Genomic DNA, 17,744 nt, shown 5'->3' with positions numbered 1-17,744 from the left:
AGAAATATCAGAAAATAAGATAAATATACCATCTTAGATTGTGCCCATGATGCAATTTACACATACTACACTTTAAAAATATATTAGTTCAAACACACAACTGGATACTATAGGACAATAATGGAAGAGTCACTTAAGGCCATGGACTTTTTTCTTAACCGATACCACAGTTATAGCTGAAACAGAACTGAGAGATTTTAGGTTTTTATTCTAAATTAGAATTAGAATATTAATTGTGAGAACAGAGATAGGCAATGTGTGCTACATCTCGTGGTTAATGACCGAGATTTATATATATATTTTTTTTGTGAACATGCCTAATCTACGTAATTACACAGCCCACGTATTCATCTGGATGCATGTCAAATTTTCAAGCCAATACCCTGAAGTAGTACTGCCTGTCTAACAATATAAAACAAAGACAGTTTAATATATAAAGAAAGATGTATATGTAATGTCAAATGGATTAAAATTAATTTATATTTAATTATAACAAAGTATTACACTAAAATGCTTAATTTATTATTATTATTATTATTATTATTAGTTAATGCTATTTAATGTCTATATAGTGTTTTTATTTTATGAAATATGTGTATATACATATTAAATATTGACTAAATTGTATTAATAAATTAAACTGAATATACATTTATTTGTAGTTACATAAAGCTTTTTACAGATTAATTATATGCACAAACACAATGAAAGATAGATTAAGAACAAATAATTAAATAAATAATCATAGCAGTATCAGAAGTAACAGTATTTAGTCAAAATCAAAATTTTATATAAAATTAAGAAATGTCACAAAATGTCATTAACCTAATAATCAGCATCAGCTTGCATTGCCATCTAGTGGAGAACACATCTACATCAACACTGTGACTCTACTGCCATCTAGTGTTCAATGCTGGAACATTCACTAGACAGTCATGATACAGTACATCCATGACATGAAAAAAGTCTTCACTGTAGGATTATCTAGAAAAATGACAGCTAATACCAGTTTCATAGCACTTCACAATGCAAAGCAGCACTGTAAAACAGGTAGAAGTGAGTTCTATGTGTCTCTTCTGTATGTCTCTGTAGACGCTCTCTCTCTATCTATATATCTATCCCTCTCTTCACTGCTTTGAGAAGCACATCTGTTGTGAGTTAACAGGCCTCAGCCGCCCCGATCTCCCTCTGGCCTCTCAGACTCTTTCAAATACAGCTCAACTCCTGAACTTCCGACATGATCTGGGTCAATTCCTCTGCCCTCGCCCTCAAGGAAATACACTTTAGCCATCTAATCACGTCTAAAGAGGCAAAACGCACTTTAAACGCACTCTCACACGTATATATCAAACTAGTATCCAGTGGAAACACTAACCATATACTTTAACTGTTTTTTGAGCAACTTGCGCCACAAGTGACATGTTTTTGAAAATGTTTTAAAAAAAACTTTTTAAAATCTGCTCAGTCTAGCTTTATTAAAGGGATAGTTCACCCAAAAATGTATGTTGTTCATGTCGTTCCAAATACGTAAGACCTTCTTTCATCTTTGGAACACAAATTAAGATATTTCAGATAATATTCGAGAGCTCTCTAACCCTCCATAGACAGCAAGGCTCCTACCATGATCAAGGTTTAGAAAGATACCAAGTATGGCAAGCCGTTTTACCCTAAAATATACTAAGTGTTAAGGTCATTGCATACTGAGTCCGAAATTTTCGTATGCGTTTTTTCGTATTCGTAATCCTAAAAATTCGTCACGCACAGAAAGCGCATTAATTGATCGGTTGTTATTAATGAGCTGCGGGATTATCCCAATTGATTCAAAGTTTACTTCAGGATATCAGTAACATTTGATGCTTTGCTAGCGTTACTGGAGCCACATATTATAAAGAAGGCCTCTAATTTCTGTGAACATAGTGTACAAGGACCTTTACAGTGCTTTGTGCTGCGAGATGAAGTGGATGAACTTGTCAGGCGCAATTCTGTATTTTGGCGTTCGCTTGTACGGTGGCTCTGAACTGTCAAAACACCTCTCAAAATGTTTGCCACTGAAGCGAAAAACGCAAATTTAACCCCGATCAGAATTTTTTTTTGACGGACGAAAATTTCGGAGGCAGTGTGCAAATGTGATTGACATAACGTGAGGTCGTATTTATTTTTTAACGTGCGGAAAAAATTCGGACTCAGTGTGCAATGACCTTTACTTGTCATAATTGCATTTTTAGTAAGAATTGAATTAGAGAGCTCTCTAATTAAATTCTTAGAAGTAACAATTCCAATTAGAAAGCTGTACAAATGAATTTTTAATAGTCATATATCGCCATTGACTTCCATTCATTTTTATTACATAATTTTTACTAGTAGGAATTATATTAGAGAGCTCTACAACTGAATTTTTACTGGCAACAATTCCAATTAGAAAGCTCTTTAATTCAGTTTTTATTAGTAACAATTCCGATTAGAGAGGTCTCTAATTTAATTATTACTAGTAAAAATGCAATTACAGAGCTCTATAATTAAATTTTTAGTAAAAAAAAAAGCACATTAAAGATTGGAAGTGTTACTAGTAATAATTGAATTAGAGAGCTCTATAATTGGCATTGTTACTATTAGGAATTGAATTATAGAGCTCTCTAATTGAATTCTTACTAGTAAAAATGCAATTACGACGAGTAACACATAGTATATTTTACGCTAAAGCGGCTTGCCATAACCAAGAACACTGACAAAACAGTCCATGTGAAATCAGTTGTTCAACCGTGGTTTTATGAAGCTACGAGAATACTTCTGTGCGCAAAAAATAAAAATAAAAACATGAATAAATAAAAAAATAATGACTCTTTTCACACTTCCGTGTTCCTGGCTTCCGGATTGGCGCTTGCCAAGTCTATTTTTACAAATTAGATACTATAAAAATGCTCGAACTTGCCAGTGTCTTACTCTACAAAGAGCAAACATTTCACAACTAACTTTTTGCGTCAGTTTCGGGTCATCACAAATACTATGTTTGTTTAATTCGGAATGTTGGCACTATATAATTCAGTTAGTTTTGAGTTTTCCCATTCTGTCTGTGCATTATTACTCTCCACATAACATTTTTGAGCGAATATTATTATTTTTAAAGTCATATCGTATTTTCTACTTGCTCTCCTGTGCATTATTAACATGATATTAACATGCCCTGGGAAATATAATACATATTAAAGGGGTCATCGGATGCCCATTTTCCACAAGTCCATATGATTCTTTAGGGTCTTAATGAAAAGTCTATAATATATTTTGTTTAAAAATTCTCAATAGTAATGTAATAAAACACCCTTTTACCTTGTCAAAATCAGCTCTGCAAAAAATCAACTCATTTATTGCATGCTCCCTTTAAATGCAAATGAGCTCTGCTTGCCCCGCCCCTCTCTGCTGAGGGATCATGAGCCGTAATGTTTACTTTAGCTGTATTTAGTCGCATTTAACCGCGTTTAGCGGCGAAACTTGCCAACAAGCACAATATTAAGAAAGGCTGTTTGCAAAGATGCATAAAAAAAGCCCTTATTCTCACTTCTGCTGTGGGTGAAGCTGCATCAGGAACGATTCGCACAAACATAGATGCATATGTAGATCGGGATCAACGCTTTCCTTTTTAAAACGAAAGTAACATTAATCCTCTGTGTCTTCAGCGACTCAGATGTCGGGAGTAAATGACTACTGCTATGTTCATTGTAACACCTCAGTCGCTCATGTCAATCAACTATCGTGGGAGTGGCCTCTGTCTGTGTGTCGTCACACCCACACGAGGCTGAGAATGACCTGATTTTAAAAACTGGATATTACTTTTAAAGACGAAAAAATACCACTGGGTGGATTTTTTATCATTGCAGGGTGATTGTGTACACAAACTGCCAACACACATTAAATGTTCAAACAACATGGAAAAGTGAGTTTTGCATCCGATCTTTAAACAAGAGATGACTCTGTCATAATGTAATGATTCGAGGGATATGACTGAGTAAATTGAGAAAATACCCTCAAATGTACCGAAGATGGATAACAGAAACTATCCGGTGCTATGTTGAGAATATTATTTTGAGCAGTCAGCGGTCTGAGCGGCCATATAAATTTTAAACAAGTAAAATGTTGCTTGTTTGTTAATTTATATAACAACAACTTGGAAAACAGAAAAAGTAATAAGCATTATTTGAGACAAGGGCATACTAGTAAAATAGGTGTAGAGACCTGTAACAGAACGAACTTTACCCTGCGCTGACATAATTTCAGATTTTGGTGAAAAAGGCTAATTCTTCTCCTCTGCATCAGCCTAGTGCCATTTTGGAGAGTATCACCAGCTTCTCATAGCTTCATAAAATTATGACCTAGAATGAATGACCTTGAATGTGGAAGGGCGCTTGCTGTCTATAGGGTCAGAGAGCTCTCGGATTTCATCAAATAAGAGTGAGTAATTAGTGACAGAATTTTTCTTTTTGGGTGCTAACCCTTTAAACACATGGACACGTGCTGTGAGAAATGCCGCTAACATGTCCTATATTCATCTGGACCAAACGCCTTCTTGCCTACATTTCTTCCATGGCGATGGTGTTGTCTGATGATGTTTCTGTCATGATGTCACCTCCTAAATGGAGATTCTGACAGCACATCCTCACCCCTGCCCAGTATGTGCCAGTGTGAGAGCGCAGGAGACACGGGACAGAGCTAAACGTGCAAAGCACACGGCTTCTAAACACTGACTCACAATGCTCTTACTGGTGTTAAAAAGGTCAACAGTTATAAAGACAGACAGAAGTCTCACAATAAAGATTAGAGACAAGGTAAAGCATAGAAGCTAAAGTATAGTCCTGTCATGACAAATTTCTGAAAAGTTTAGCATGGTAATGGATAAGACAATGTTAAAGTATTTGGTCTTGGCGGAATAGATCTGCTAAGCTGCTGTTGGTTATTGCTGTAGTTATAGATTATTGCTGCTGCTGCTGCTGCTGCTGCAAGCAAGGACATAACTTGCTACTGCCAAACTTCCCATTTTCCACAAGTTAATATGAATCTTTATGGTCTTAATAAAAAGTCTGTAATATACTTTGGTTAAAAACTCTCAATAGTAGTGTAAAAAAAACACCCTTTTACCTTGTCAAAATCAGCTCTGCAAAATATCAGCTCATTTTATTGCATGGGTCCTATAAATGCAAATGAGCTCTGCTCGCCCCGCCCCTCTCTGATGTGGGATTATGAGATGTAATGTTTACTTTAGCCGCATTTAGCTGCGTTTATCGGCGAAACTTGCCTACAAGCACATTATTAAGAAAGGCCATTTGCAAAGATGCTTAAAAAAACCTTATACTCACTTCTGCTGCGGGTGAGACGCATATGTAGATTGGAATCGGTGCTTTCCTTTTAAAACCGAAAGTAACATTAATCCTCTGCATCTTCAGCGGCTCAGATGTCGGGAGTAAATGACTACTGCTATGTTCATTATTACATCCAACAACAGAACACCTCAATCACACAAGAGTCACACAATGGCGATCGTATTGGGACTGTTCCAGCTCGGTGAGAGCGGGGCTAAGGTAAGACGCTCATGTCAATCAACTGTGTTTCGTCACAACGACACGAAGCTGAGAATGACCTGATTTTCAAAAGGGGATATTACTTCTAAAGATTAAAAAAATACCACTGGGTGAATTTTTATCATTGTAGGGTGGTTGTGTACACATTAATGTTCAAACAACACGTAAAAGTTAGTTTTGCATCCGATGACCCCTTTAAGACATACTGCTGCTGCATAAATAGCATAAAATAACCCATAGCAGATCTATACAGGTGGAGCTGGGGAAGGTGAAGGGTTTCAGAGGAACTCTGAAAGTGAGCTGCGAAATGCCCAAGTGGGCACAATAGCTTACACACAGCACAAGCCTGATTTCCACAAACACCTTTATCCATTATTTTAATTTAAAATCCAAACATTGTTCTTGAAAATGCTTTTTCAGCATTTCAACTTTCAGTTCTTTTAACATTTGCATTTACTTCCAGACTTATATTTTATGATGCTCAAGCAATTGGCAAACAATTAAACTATTTTTCTTATATTATCACAAACATTCTAAATTAAAAACTCACCAGTTCTACTGCCTTTTCTTTTGCATTTAAATCTTTATTACAAGTAATCCTGCTGTTAGAACATTCACTTGCATTAAAAATGTTTTCCTGTAGTGTGTTACATTAGGATTTAGTGGTTTTAACAAGCCACCAACGGAAGGCGACCAATTACCAGCAGAGATCAATAGACACCATTAGAGTTTCCATTAAAACCAGTACAATTCCCATTATAATCAATAAAATCTATGTGTCACGGATGTGTGTATAGAAGGAAGGCACACGATGATGAAATACAATAACAGGTCTTTTAATAAATCCAAAACAACTGGTAAATCCATACAAGGAAGACAGGTAAACACATCAACGTAACCTTGAGATCCGACAAAGAAACACTGAACTGAACTGTACTTATAAAGACAGGGTAATCATACAATGACGGGTGATAGTGATTGAAAATTAGCACACATGATGACCAAATATAGGCACAAGAGGGAGAAACCAACAAACACAGTCCAACAGGGTGTGACACTATGAATTTGTTTTATAGCAGGGCTAAAATGTCTCTTTCCGGCAATCTGCCTTTGTAACGTAAACATTTGGAGACATGCTGCATGTATTTGCATCTTTTTTTTTGGTTTTGGAGGTTATCCCAAATCTGTATTTTCCTTTGATTATATTCTTGTTGTGCAAGTTGTGCAAGAATTAACAGCTGTTCTTGCATCCAGTTTGGTTTTCTTTTAAGTTTGCATATCTTACTATCAGCCATGATTAATCTACTTATATGTATATCCGCTAATTGTTTATGAGAAGCACACATGTAAGAGGCTGACTATTAGCTAAACATACTTTAATTAGTGACAGCCTGCATTTTAAAATCTTTATTTGAATGTGGCAACATTTTTATTTTTAAACCTTTATTTGAATGTGGCAACATAACATTGCACTCTACAATATATCTATGAATAAATCTCTGACAGAGACCCCTCCCCTCTCAGCCAATCACAGTGTGCATAGTTAATAAGCGTGATGACTTCATCCATAGCCCTTACTCTTAGCTTTAGAATTCTCTCTATTCCTTAGTAAAAGTTTCAGTGTCTCAGCAGCTTTGTACATAGGTTTTAAGAGAAAATCTCACAATTTCTGACTATCAAATTACAATATTATTAAATATGGTTAAAAAAAGGATTGTGTGTCAGGGCGGCAGTAGTGAAGTTTTCAGGGGATTGAATGAGAATGAATGGAGGAAAGTCACGTGAAAGGAGACAGTGCCTCCATTGCCATATGATTGGTTATGATTGACTGTGATTGGTTCATGCAATAGATTCCAAATCTTTTGTTTATGTGCTTTTGCAAATCAGTCTGAATGTACAATAGGATGGAATTAATGGGAAGATTTAGATATAACCACTTTGTTGTGTCAACTCAAAATAAGGCTTGAAATGGCCTGAAAACATGATCTGTGGGAGCTTTTAGTGAGTAATCAGCTTGGTGACATTTAAAGTTAATCTCCATGGCTGTGACTAATACTTACAGAGCTTTGATGACTGGTGATCCTAAAAATGTGAAAAATAGTTAAAGGTTATTACAAAGAATAGCTGAACGTAAGTTCACAAATGAAATATATTGTTTAAATTGTTACTGCCTTGAGTTATTATTTTGTAAAATGCTTAAAAACAGTAACTTGAGAGTTATTCTTTGCTTTAATAAATAGAATATTGATTACATTGTTGATTTAAAATATATATAATAGAATTGTTTTTCTTTCTTTTATTTAGTTTATTTTAAGAAAAAATCCCAAATGATCAAACAGATGCAGTGTTTTCAGACCCCAAATAATGCAAAGAAGACAAGTTGTAATGCCAAGCCAGCAGAGGGAGCCCTTACCCATGAACTGACTGTTGCTGCTCCCTCTGCTGCCTCCTTATTAACTTCCTGTTTGGTGGCCATATAAGCAGGGCCTAAACCAAAACAGGCCTTGCGAAGTATTGTTTTGCTGTGCGGACTACTAAGCGTTTCTCTTGTTTCATTTTGTCATTTTCACGGTTTGGTTTCTAGTCATAGTTTTGCCATAGTTTTTGCCTTGTTTCATAGCCTTGTTTATTTGTTACTTTTGGACTGCTCACTGGATTTTGACGTTCTGCCTGTTTACTGGATTACGCTTTTGTCTTGCCTACGTATTACTGTTTGCTGGTTTTTGACCCTGCCTGTCTGACCACGATCTGTCTAAATAAAGCTCGCGATTGGATCTACCACGCTGTCGTCGCGTACTGCGTTACACAAGTTCATATTCATTTTTAAACAACACAATACTAACGTTTTAACTTCAATATTTGGTGGAATAATTTTTAATCACAGCTTTTATGCGTCTTGGCATGCTCTCTCCACAAGTCTCTCACATTTCTTGTGACTTTATGCTACTCCTGGAGCAAAAATTAAAGCAGCTCGGCTTTGTTTGATGGCTTGTGACCAATGGGGTTCAGGTCTAGATATTGGACTGGCAATGATAGGGTATTGATCTGGTGGTCCTGGTGTTGCATGAAGCTGGAAAAAAAACAACCCCCTCAGAATTGAGGAACATTGTCAGAGCAGAAGGAAGCAAGTTTTCTTCCAGGACAATCTTGTACATGTCTTAGTTCATGTGCCCTTCACAAAGACAAATGTGCCTTGTGACCCAGATTATCAATAGGAGCGTTTCCATTAACCAACGTTAATTTTTTCCTCTCACGATGAGTCATGGCAACGGATTTTTGTGGGATTTTGGCTATATTTAATCAAATGTTAATGTGTAAATGCGAGACAAAAAAAAAGACAAAAAAAAGTTTCCATTGCTGTTTTGCGCAAAATTGAAATTTCTAATTAAAACATGCCTAATGGAAACGCGTCAATTGCGCAAAAACTCTATATCACAAAAAAAAAAAACGTTTTTACGCTTACATGTGGTGGTTTTTCAGGCAGTTCGAAAAAGGAATATTTTGCGAAACAGCAATGGAAACATTTATTTATTTATTTTTTCACATTTACAAGTCACATTTGATTAAATATAGCTAAAATCCTACAAAAATCTATTGTCATGACTTATCGCGAGAGGAAAAAGTTTTAGTCGCATATCATCGGTTAATGGAAACGCTGTCATTTCGCAATACTTTTAAATCGACATTATGAAATAGCGTCAAAGTTTTGCGCAAGTCTGTAATGGAAACGTGCCTAGTGTGGCATGTAGGTGCATCCAGGTGTCCGTCTAACCATTAGACAGCCAGGTGTTGGGAAACACTGAAAACTGAACTAATCACCCTTACTCCAGTCCTCTACAGTCCAATCCTTATGTTATTTTGCAAACCTCAGCTTGGATCTTCTTTGCTTCTCATTGATTTTTCTAGCCTTGCTAGATTTCTAGCTTCTAGTTTCGGCTTCAGTCCTGGCACTGGAAGCCTGTTTCAACCCACCCTTGCCATGCACTCCACCCCAGCTGTCATTTGCCATTCTTATTGTAGGTCACTTGATGTCAGCGCTTGACATGTGCCTTTTTTTCTTTGACGTAAATGTAATCCATTCTAAAGCAATAGTCTCATCACTACTCTATAAGGTCTTGCTTTAATCAGAATATGTGTTATATTTGCCTTAAATTGATTTAGACACTTTTTAGCTTTATTTTCCTAACCTTACTAAATGTATGTCATCATTTATGTCAAATTCTTACATTTTCACTGTCTTAATGAGTGAGTCGGATTCAACCAGTTCATTCATTGACTCATCATTGTCCCAGACAAGCGGACAAATGTTAATGCTGAGCCCTGATCATCCTATAGCTGTTAAGTGACATTTGAATGAGTTGGTGTCATCACGATTTCCCATTTTCCACAAGTTCATATGATTTTTAGGGTCTTAATGAAAAGTCTCTAATATACTTTGATTAAAAATTCTCAATAATAGTGTAAAAAATACCCTTTTACATTTTCAAAATGAGCTCTGCAAAATGGGCCCTTTAAATGCAAACGAGCTCTGCTTGCCCCGCCCCTCTCTGCTGTGGGATTATGAGCCGTAATGTTTACTTTAGCCGCATTTAGCCACGTTTATCGGCGAAACTTGCCAACAAGCACATTATTAAGAAAGGCCATTTGCAAAGATGCATAAAAAACCCTTATACTCACTTCTGCTGTGGGTGAAGCTGCATCACGAATGATTCGCACAAACATAGACGCATTTGTAGATAGGGATCGGCACTTTCCTTTTAAAAACGAAAGTAACATTGTCCTCTGCCTCTTCAGCGGCTCAGATGTCGGGAGTAAATGACTACTGCGCTGTTCATGATACATCCAACAACAGAACACCTCAATCGCTCAATTAGAGCCTTCCTCTGCACCTGAGTCGCACAATGGCGATCAGAGTCGGACTGTTTCAGCTCGTGAGGGCGGGTCTAAGGTAAAACGCTCATGTCAATCAACTATGTTTCGTCACAACGACTAAAAGCTGAGAATGATCTGAATTTAAAAAGGGGATATTAATTTTAAAAGTAAAAAAAAATACCACTGGTTGGATTTTTATCATTGTAGGGTGTTTGTGTACACAAACTGCCAACACACATTAATGTTCAAACAACATGGAAAGGTTAGTTTAGCATCCGATGACCCCTTTAAATTACTGTGGCTATAGCTGTGGCTGTGGACATTTGACTTAAATGTTGTTTAGTCAGTATTAAACAAGGATTAGATTGCGCAGTAAAGTGTAAAAACAATCGACAGGCCTTTGGCGCCCTCTGCAGGCCATCGTTGTAATGCATAATGTAGATTTTTTTTAACTAATTATTATTGTTTCATTGCTATTATATATGTATTTTAAGTAATTTTAAGGCTGTTTACTTATATCTATTTTTATTACCACAAAAAAGTAATTATAGGGCCCTATGAAATCTGTTTTATTTCCAAATTCATTATTTTCCGTTGTAATTTTTCTTTTTTTAATAAAAAAAGCAAATAAGTCTAATTAACTGAGTTTTACAGTTTTATTTTTACCTAATTCTTTTCCATTACTTTTCTGGATTCCATTTTAATGGTTTAATAAAATTGTAATAATCAAAACATCACAAATAATCAAAAAAGTGTTTTCAGACCTCAAATAATGCAAAGAAGACAAGTTCATTTTCATTTTTAAACATCACAATACTAACATTTTAACTTGAGTTCAGAAATCAATATTTGGTGGAATAACCCTGATTTTCAATCACAGCTTTTATGCATCTTGGCATGCTCTCTTCACAAGTCTTTCACATTTTTCTTGGGTGACTTTATGCTACTCCTGGAGCAAAAATTCAAGCATCACCCTTACTCCAGTTCTCTACAGTCCAATCCTTATGGTCTTTTTCAAACCTCAGATTGGATCTTCTTTGCTTCTCATTAATTGTCTAGCTCTCTAGCTATTCTCTAGCTTTGCTAGCTTTCTAGCTTCTAGTTTCAACTTCAGGCCTGGCACTAGGAGCCTTTTTCAACCCATCCTTGACATGCACTCCACCCCAGCTGTCATTTGCCATTCTTATTGTAGGTCATTGATGTCATCCTATAGTTACTGAGTGACATTTGAATTGGGTTTCAAATATGAGTTGGTGTCATCTTGGTCAATGGAGAGTTGTTTTCTCCCTAGAAACTCATTAGGTCCCCAGTTTTAAAACTGTTGGCCTATATGATGCTTGCTATATTAAAGGAATGAGATGAGCACTATAGAGGTAGTCCCTGCAATCATTTTTTATCCATGCACATAGAGGGCACATTTTACATCCCGTATTTGTGTTGCTTCAGCACTGACTAAATGTTTGCCTTTTGAAGAATGACATCATATCTGACTTCAGCCTTGTTAAAGAGGGAGTGGTGAGAAAACCAAAACATACTGTACACAAACACTCTAGCGCCCTAGCAGTGCTGACCAGACATGACACACTGGAGTCCAGAAAACCATGAATAGACTCACACTTGATCACTCTCCTCTCTCTATTTCTCTCAGCAGCTTGATTACTGGTCATTTGGCCACTCTTGGGCAACAACTCACGGCACATTTACTCTCTCTTTCTCTCACAGTATAGAGGCAGTTTGTAAGAGGTACGTCTGATAAATGAGAGGTTCTGTGCGAATTACTGGAGCAAACTGAAGAGTTTCTCATCACACCACAAAAAGCATTTGTCCTTTCAAGAGTACTTAATAAGAGAGCACTTTAGAGGCAAAGCACATCAGCAGAACATTTCAACTTTATGACGAACGTTATGATGAAATGCTTGGTGAAAACCAAAATTTTTTCAAAAACCTTCAACATTTCTTACATTATCACAGTTTATTTGCTATAGTTTAGAAAATGGTAATAAAATATGGCAAGAACTCAGAGTTAAACTGTGTCAGAACAAATTAATTTGTTAGTATGACAATGTTTACACAACTAGCATTGTTACATATATTGCACTGACAAACAGTGCCCTCCACTAATATTGGCACCCTTAGTAAATATGAGCAAAGGTGACCTTGAAAATAAATCTGCATTGTTTATCCTTTAGATCTTTCATTTGAAAAATTCACAAAATTCTAACCTTTCATTGAAGTAAAACGATGGAAAATGGAGGGAATCTCATTATGAAATAAATGTTTTTCTCTAGTTCACGTTGGCCACAATTATTGGCACCCCTAAAAATTTGTCTAAGTAAAATATCTCTAAAGTATATTCCCATTAATATTACAATTTTAGCACACCAGGGTGGCTAGGAGTATAAATTTGTCCAGTCATGACTTTCTGTTCCACAGGATTATAAATATGAGGAACACAAAAGCCAAACTCCCTTAATCATCCATCACAAGAAGTAAAACCAAAGAATGTAGTTCTGATGTGCAGAACAAGTTTGTTGAGCTTCACAAAATAGACAGTGGCTGTAAGAAAAGATCTAAAGCATTGAAAATCCTATTCCCACCATCAGGGCAATAATTAAGAAGTTCCAATCACCTAAAGATGTTACAAATCTGCCTAGAAGAGGACGTGTCTCTATATCATCCTAATGCACGATAAGGAGGAGAGTTTGAGTGGCCAAAGACTCTCCAAGGATCACAGTTCACAGGGTCAGGATCACAGGGGTCAGAAAGCCTAAAATAAAATGATCAAACTGCCCCTACATCACAATGTTGTTCCAGAGGGTTTCAAGAAATAAACCTTTTGTCTCACCCAAAAACAACTCCAGCATTTTCAATTGTCAGACATGATTGGAACTTCAAACAGGACTGGCTTTGATGAAACTAAAAATGAGCTTTTTGGCAGCTAACCCTCCAGATGGTTTTGGTGCAGACAGGGATAAAAAAAAAGTACCCCATGCCCACGGTTAAAAATACTGCTATGTCTTTAATGTTATGGACCTATTTTTCTGCCTGAGGTCCTGGACATCTTGTTTAGATACATGGCTTCATGGATTCTATCAAATACCAGCAGATAAAAAATCAAAACCTGACTGCCTTTTTTAGAAATCTTATAATGGGCCATGGTTGCATCTTCCAGCAAGACAATGATCCAAAACAAACATTAAAATCAACACAAAATTGTGTCTCTGAGCACAGAATGCAGCTTCTACCATGGCCGTCCCTGTTCCCTGACCTGAACCCTGTATAGAAACTGAAGAGAAGAAGCCCAACATGAAGCTGGGAATAAAGAGATTCTGGAGAATCTAGAGAGAGTCTGTTTGAAGGAATGGTCTCTGATCTCTGGTCAGGTGTTTTCCAAACTCATTAGACATTGTTGGAGAAAACTCAGAACTGTTATCTTGGGAAAAGGAAGTTGCAATAATTGGGTGCCAATAATTATGGCCAACGTGAACTAGAGAAAAACATTTATTTCATAATGAGATTTCACCCCTAGGTTCTATTGATTTACTTCATTGACAGGTTAGAATTTTGTGAATTTTTTGAATGAAAGATCAAAAGGATAAATTATGCAGAATTTATTTTCACATCCACTTTTGCTCATATTTACCAAGGGTGCCAATACTAGTGGAGGGCACTGTATAGTGCAACTGCACCTCTGGCGACCCGAGTTTGAGTCCTGACTCATGGTCCTTTGCCAATCTTGTTCCCAACTTTCCACCCTAAGCTTTCCTGTCATTCTCCACTGTCATGTCCATTAAAAAGCATAAAAAAGCCTAAACAAAAATTTTATTCAAATTTATATATATTTTTTTCTTTTATGCCAAAAATCATTAGGACAACTTTAAAGGCAATTTTCTCAATATTTAGATTTTTTTTCAATCTCAGATTCCAGATTTTCAAAAAGTTGTCTCTCAGCCAAATATTGTCCTATCTAACAAACCATACGTCAATAAAAAGCTTATTTATTCAGTCAGGTCCAAGGTCTTTTTAATATATTGTTACTTTGATGTATATTAAATTATATGGATATATATGTATGGATGGACGGATGGATGTCTGTTCTGGGTGGAGTGGGCAGGAAGTGGAAAATGTACTAGATTATTGGGCACATTCACACACCCCTTTGGCAACCTTTATAGTGTCTGTACAACATACACAGACAGTCATTCATTCGTCTCTCTCTCTTCATCTCACACTTTACACCCAGCATTGAAGTCAGTTCAGACCAGGCTTCACCATGTCTGCACTGAAAGTCATGCTGTGGATATGTTTGTGTATTTGTCTGATTCTTACTTCTAAAGCTCAAGACGATATGACCATCAGAGACAGTAATTCAGCACAGCAGGTAAGTTTTTTTTTTAGTTTCTCAAGTCTACATCAAGAGCATAGCACTGTTGAGTGTTGTTTCCTTCCTTAAAAGGTTTTTCAGATATATCATATCTGTCATATACTTAAGTAGCCCTATACTGAATTAGATAGTGTATAAATAGGCCTACGTCTAAATGCCTCTTCAGATGCAGTTTCTGTGTTGTCTGCAGTGCAAAAACAAATTTTGTTGATATTGATATCATTTGTTGCAGCCCAAATGTCTTTTTATTCTAACTGACTGATTAAATGTAAGAATTTTTTTCTGTGTAAAGCCTATTGAAAAAAAAAAACAGCAAATGATGATTAGGTATATTTTAAGGCATGACAGCTGGTTTGGGCTGGTTATAAGCTTAGTATTAGTTCACTTTCAGAACAACAATTCACTGATAATTTACTCACCCCCTTGTCATCCAAGATGTTTATGTCTTTTTTTCTTCAATCGTCCAGAAATTATGTTTTTTGAGATAAACATTTCTGGAAATTTCTCCATATAATGGACTTAAATGGTGCTTTGAAATGTGAACCTCCAAAATGCAGTTTAAATGCGGCTTCAAATGGGCTGTAAATGATCCCAGCCGACGAAGAAGGGTCTTGTCTACCGAAACGATCGGCCATTTTCTCCGAAAAATATTTTTATTATACCTTTTAAGCACTGAAACTCGTCTAGCACTAGGGCTGTAATGCGCGTTCGCGACTCTACGTAATCTACGTAATCACGTCTGTGTATTCCGGCTCAAAAAGGTAGGGAACGCCGGAAAAACTCCATCTCATGTTCTCCTCAAGCTTCAAAATCATCCAACATTGTTGTACCTTGTTGGTAAAGAGCGTTTGTCTTTGCAAGTTCGCTTTGTAAACACTGGGTCTGTAGTTCCGCTTTCGACGTGATTGTGTAGTACGTAACATCGCGAAAGCACAGCACAGCCCTAGTGCTAGACGAGTTTCAGTGCTTAAAAGATTTATAAAATATATTTTTCTAAGAAAATGACGATCATTTCGGTAAACAAGACCCTTCTTCATCAGCTGAGATCATTTACAGCCCTTACTGCATTTTGGTGGTTCAAATTCCGGCCATTATATGGAGAAATTTCCAGAAATATTTACCTCAAAAATATAATTTCTTGACGACTGAAGAAAAAAAGACAAACATTTTGGATGACAAGGGGGTGAGTAAATTATCTGTGAATTGTTGTTCTAAAAGTGAACTAATCCTTTAAACCAGCTCAAGCTTCACTGGAGAGAGAATGTAGAATGGCCCAAGCACCAAATTTCTTGGCTAAATTTCTCCATTAGTGTACAATGGAAGTTCCACATAGTTTTAAACATACTACATGTGAAATTTCTAACCTGTACTAACTCTAAGTTGATGTATATTGACTAGCTAAGGCACTTTGTACAATGTCATTTAAGGTCAACTGTTTTGTGTTTAGAATAATGCTGAAAAAATGGCACACTCCTCTTACTGTAGGTGGCGCAAGAGAAAGCTATTTTCTTGTGCAGTCAACAGTAAAACACCCTACAAACCAGTGTGTTCGTGATTGCACAGCTAAATTAAAATAATATGATAACAAATCAGCATCAAGCAACATAACAGGCTGTTTTTGTACAGCAAAAATAACTTAAAATTGGCTGACACTGGAAACCATTCAAGTTAAACATGGCTGTTTATACATAAAAAATAGGGTTGATATAAAAGATACACAAAAGTATTCAAAAGTGCTAGGCTTTCGTTTCTGACACCCACTTGTCACAAAAAAGAAAGAAAGTCAAAAACCTTTCAAAATAGTATTTGCTGTGATATTTATCAAAAAACACTGATTACAGAGTATAGAGACGAGAGAGACGGTTCTGGATCCTTCCTATTCACTGTCACTTTACAAAATAGTCTGTTCATGAACTATGCTCTAGGCATTTGAGCATAAGCGTGATATTGATGGTCAGCTTTATCTGCAGTGCGATGCAAAAAAGTTCCAGTGAATTTTAACACTAAAGCATTTATTTTGGTGTAAACAGGTCTAAACACTAACTTCTTGGTTGAAACTCACATGCCCCTAGTATACAGCATTTTTGACTAAGACTAGTCAAAAGCGCTATTCATGTTTATTGTGTCATTCTCTCTCTGTGACACATACACTCTCGCCATATAGTTATGCATAAAAATACCACAGAAAGTTCAACATCACACAAAGAGTGCCAGTTTTCACCTCTAAAAATCAGCATGATTACAAACGTAATAATGAATTTATGCAACAGTTCAATAAACATAATTTAATATTAAGAGACCTGCATTTTAGACACCATATTGCCTGTTTTTGCTCTTTTAGATAGCTAGTTTTTGCTGAATTAATCAACCATTGAAATGACTCGCTTATTAAAAAGTGACTTGCTGCCACCTACTGGTGGTTTTAATTTTACATTTAAAGTTCTCATTTTTAAAATAATTGTAAATATCAGTATTCATTGTTTTATGTTTAAAATAACAAAATAGTATTTATGTACTTGTAACTGCAGGTTAAATGCATTCATGTCCCTCTGAGCTGAATTAGATAGTGTGTAAATAGGCCTACATCTGAATGTCTCTTCAGATGCAGCTTCTGTGTTTGCTCTGCAGTGCATGAATTTTGTTAATATTGATATAATTTGTTGCATCCCAAATGTCTTATTATTCTAATTGACTGATTAAATGTAAGAATTTGACTCAAAAGATGATGCACACTTTTAGAAAAAACCTTTAGAAAGCTAAAACTGCCCATAAAATAAAATAAAAACTCATTGGAACACTTGTTGGAAAACATACAATTCTATCAATGTTGTGAAATGACCAATACACAGAATATGAAGGATACAAAATCAAGTTTTACACCTTTTTTAAAAGGGTTTATTCTCCAAATAACTCAAATTTTA

This window comes from Garra rufa, chromosome 20, assembly GCF_049309525.1.
Source record: "Garra rufa chromosome 20, GarRuf1.0, whole genome shotgun sequence".
NCBI classification, from domain to species: domain Eukaryota; kingdom Metazoa; phylum Chordata; class Actinopteri; order Cypriniformes; family Cyprinidae; genus Garra; species Garra rufa.
This window is presented reverse-complemented; position numbering follows the sequence as displayed.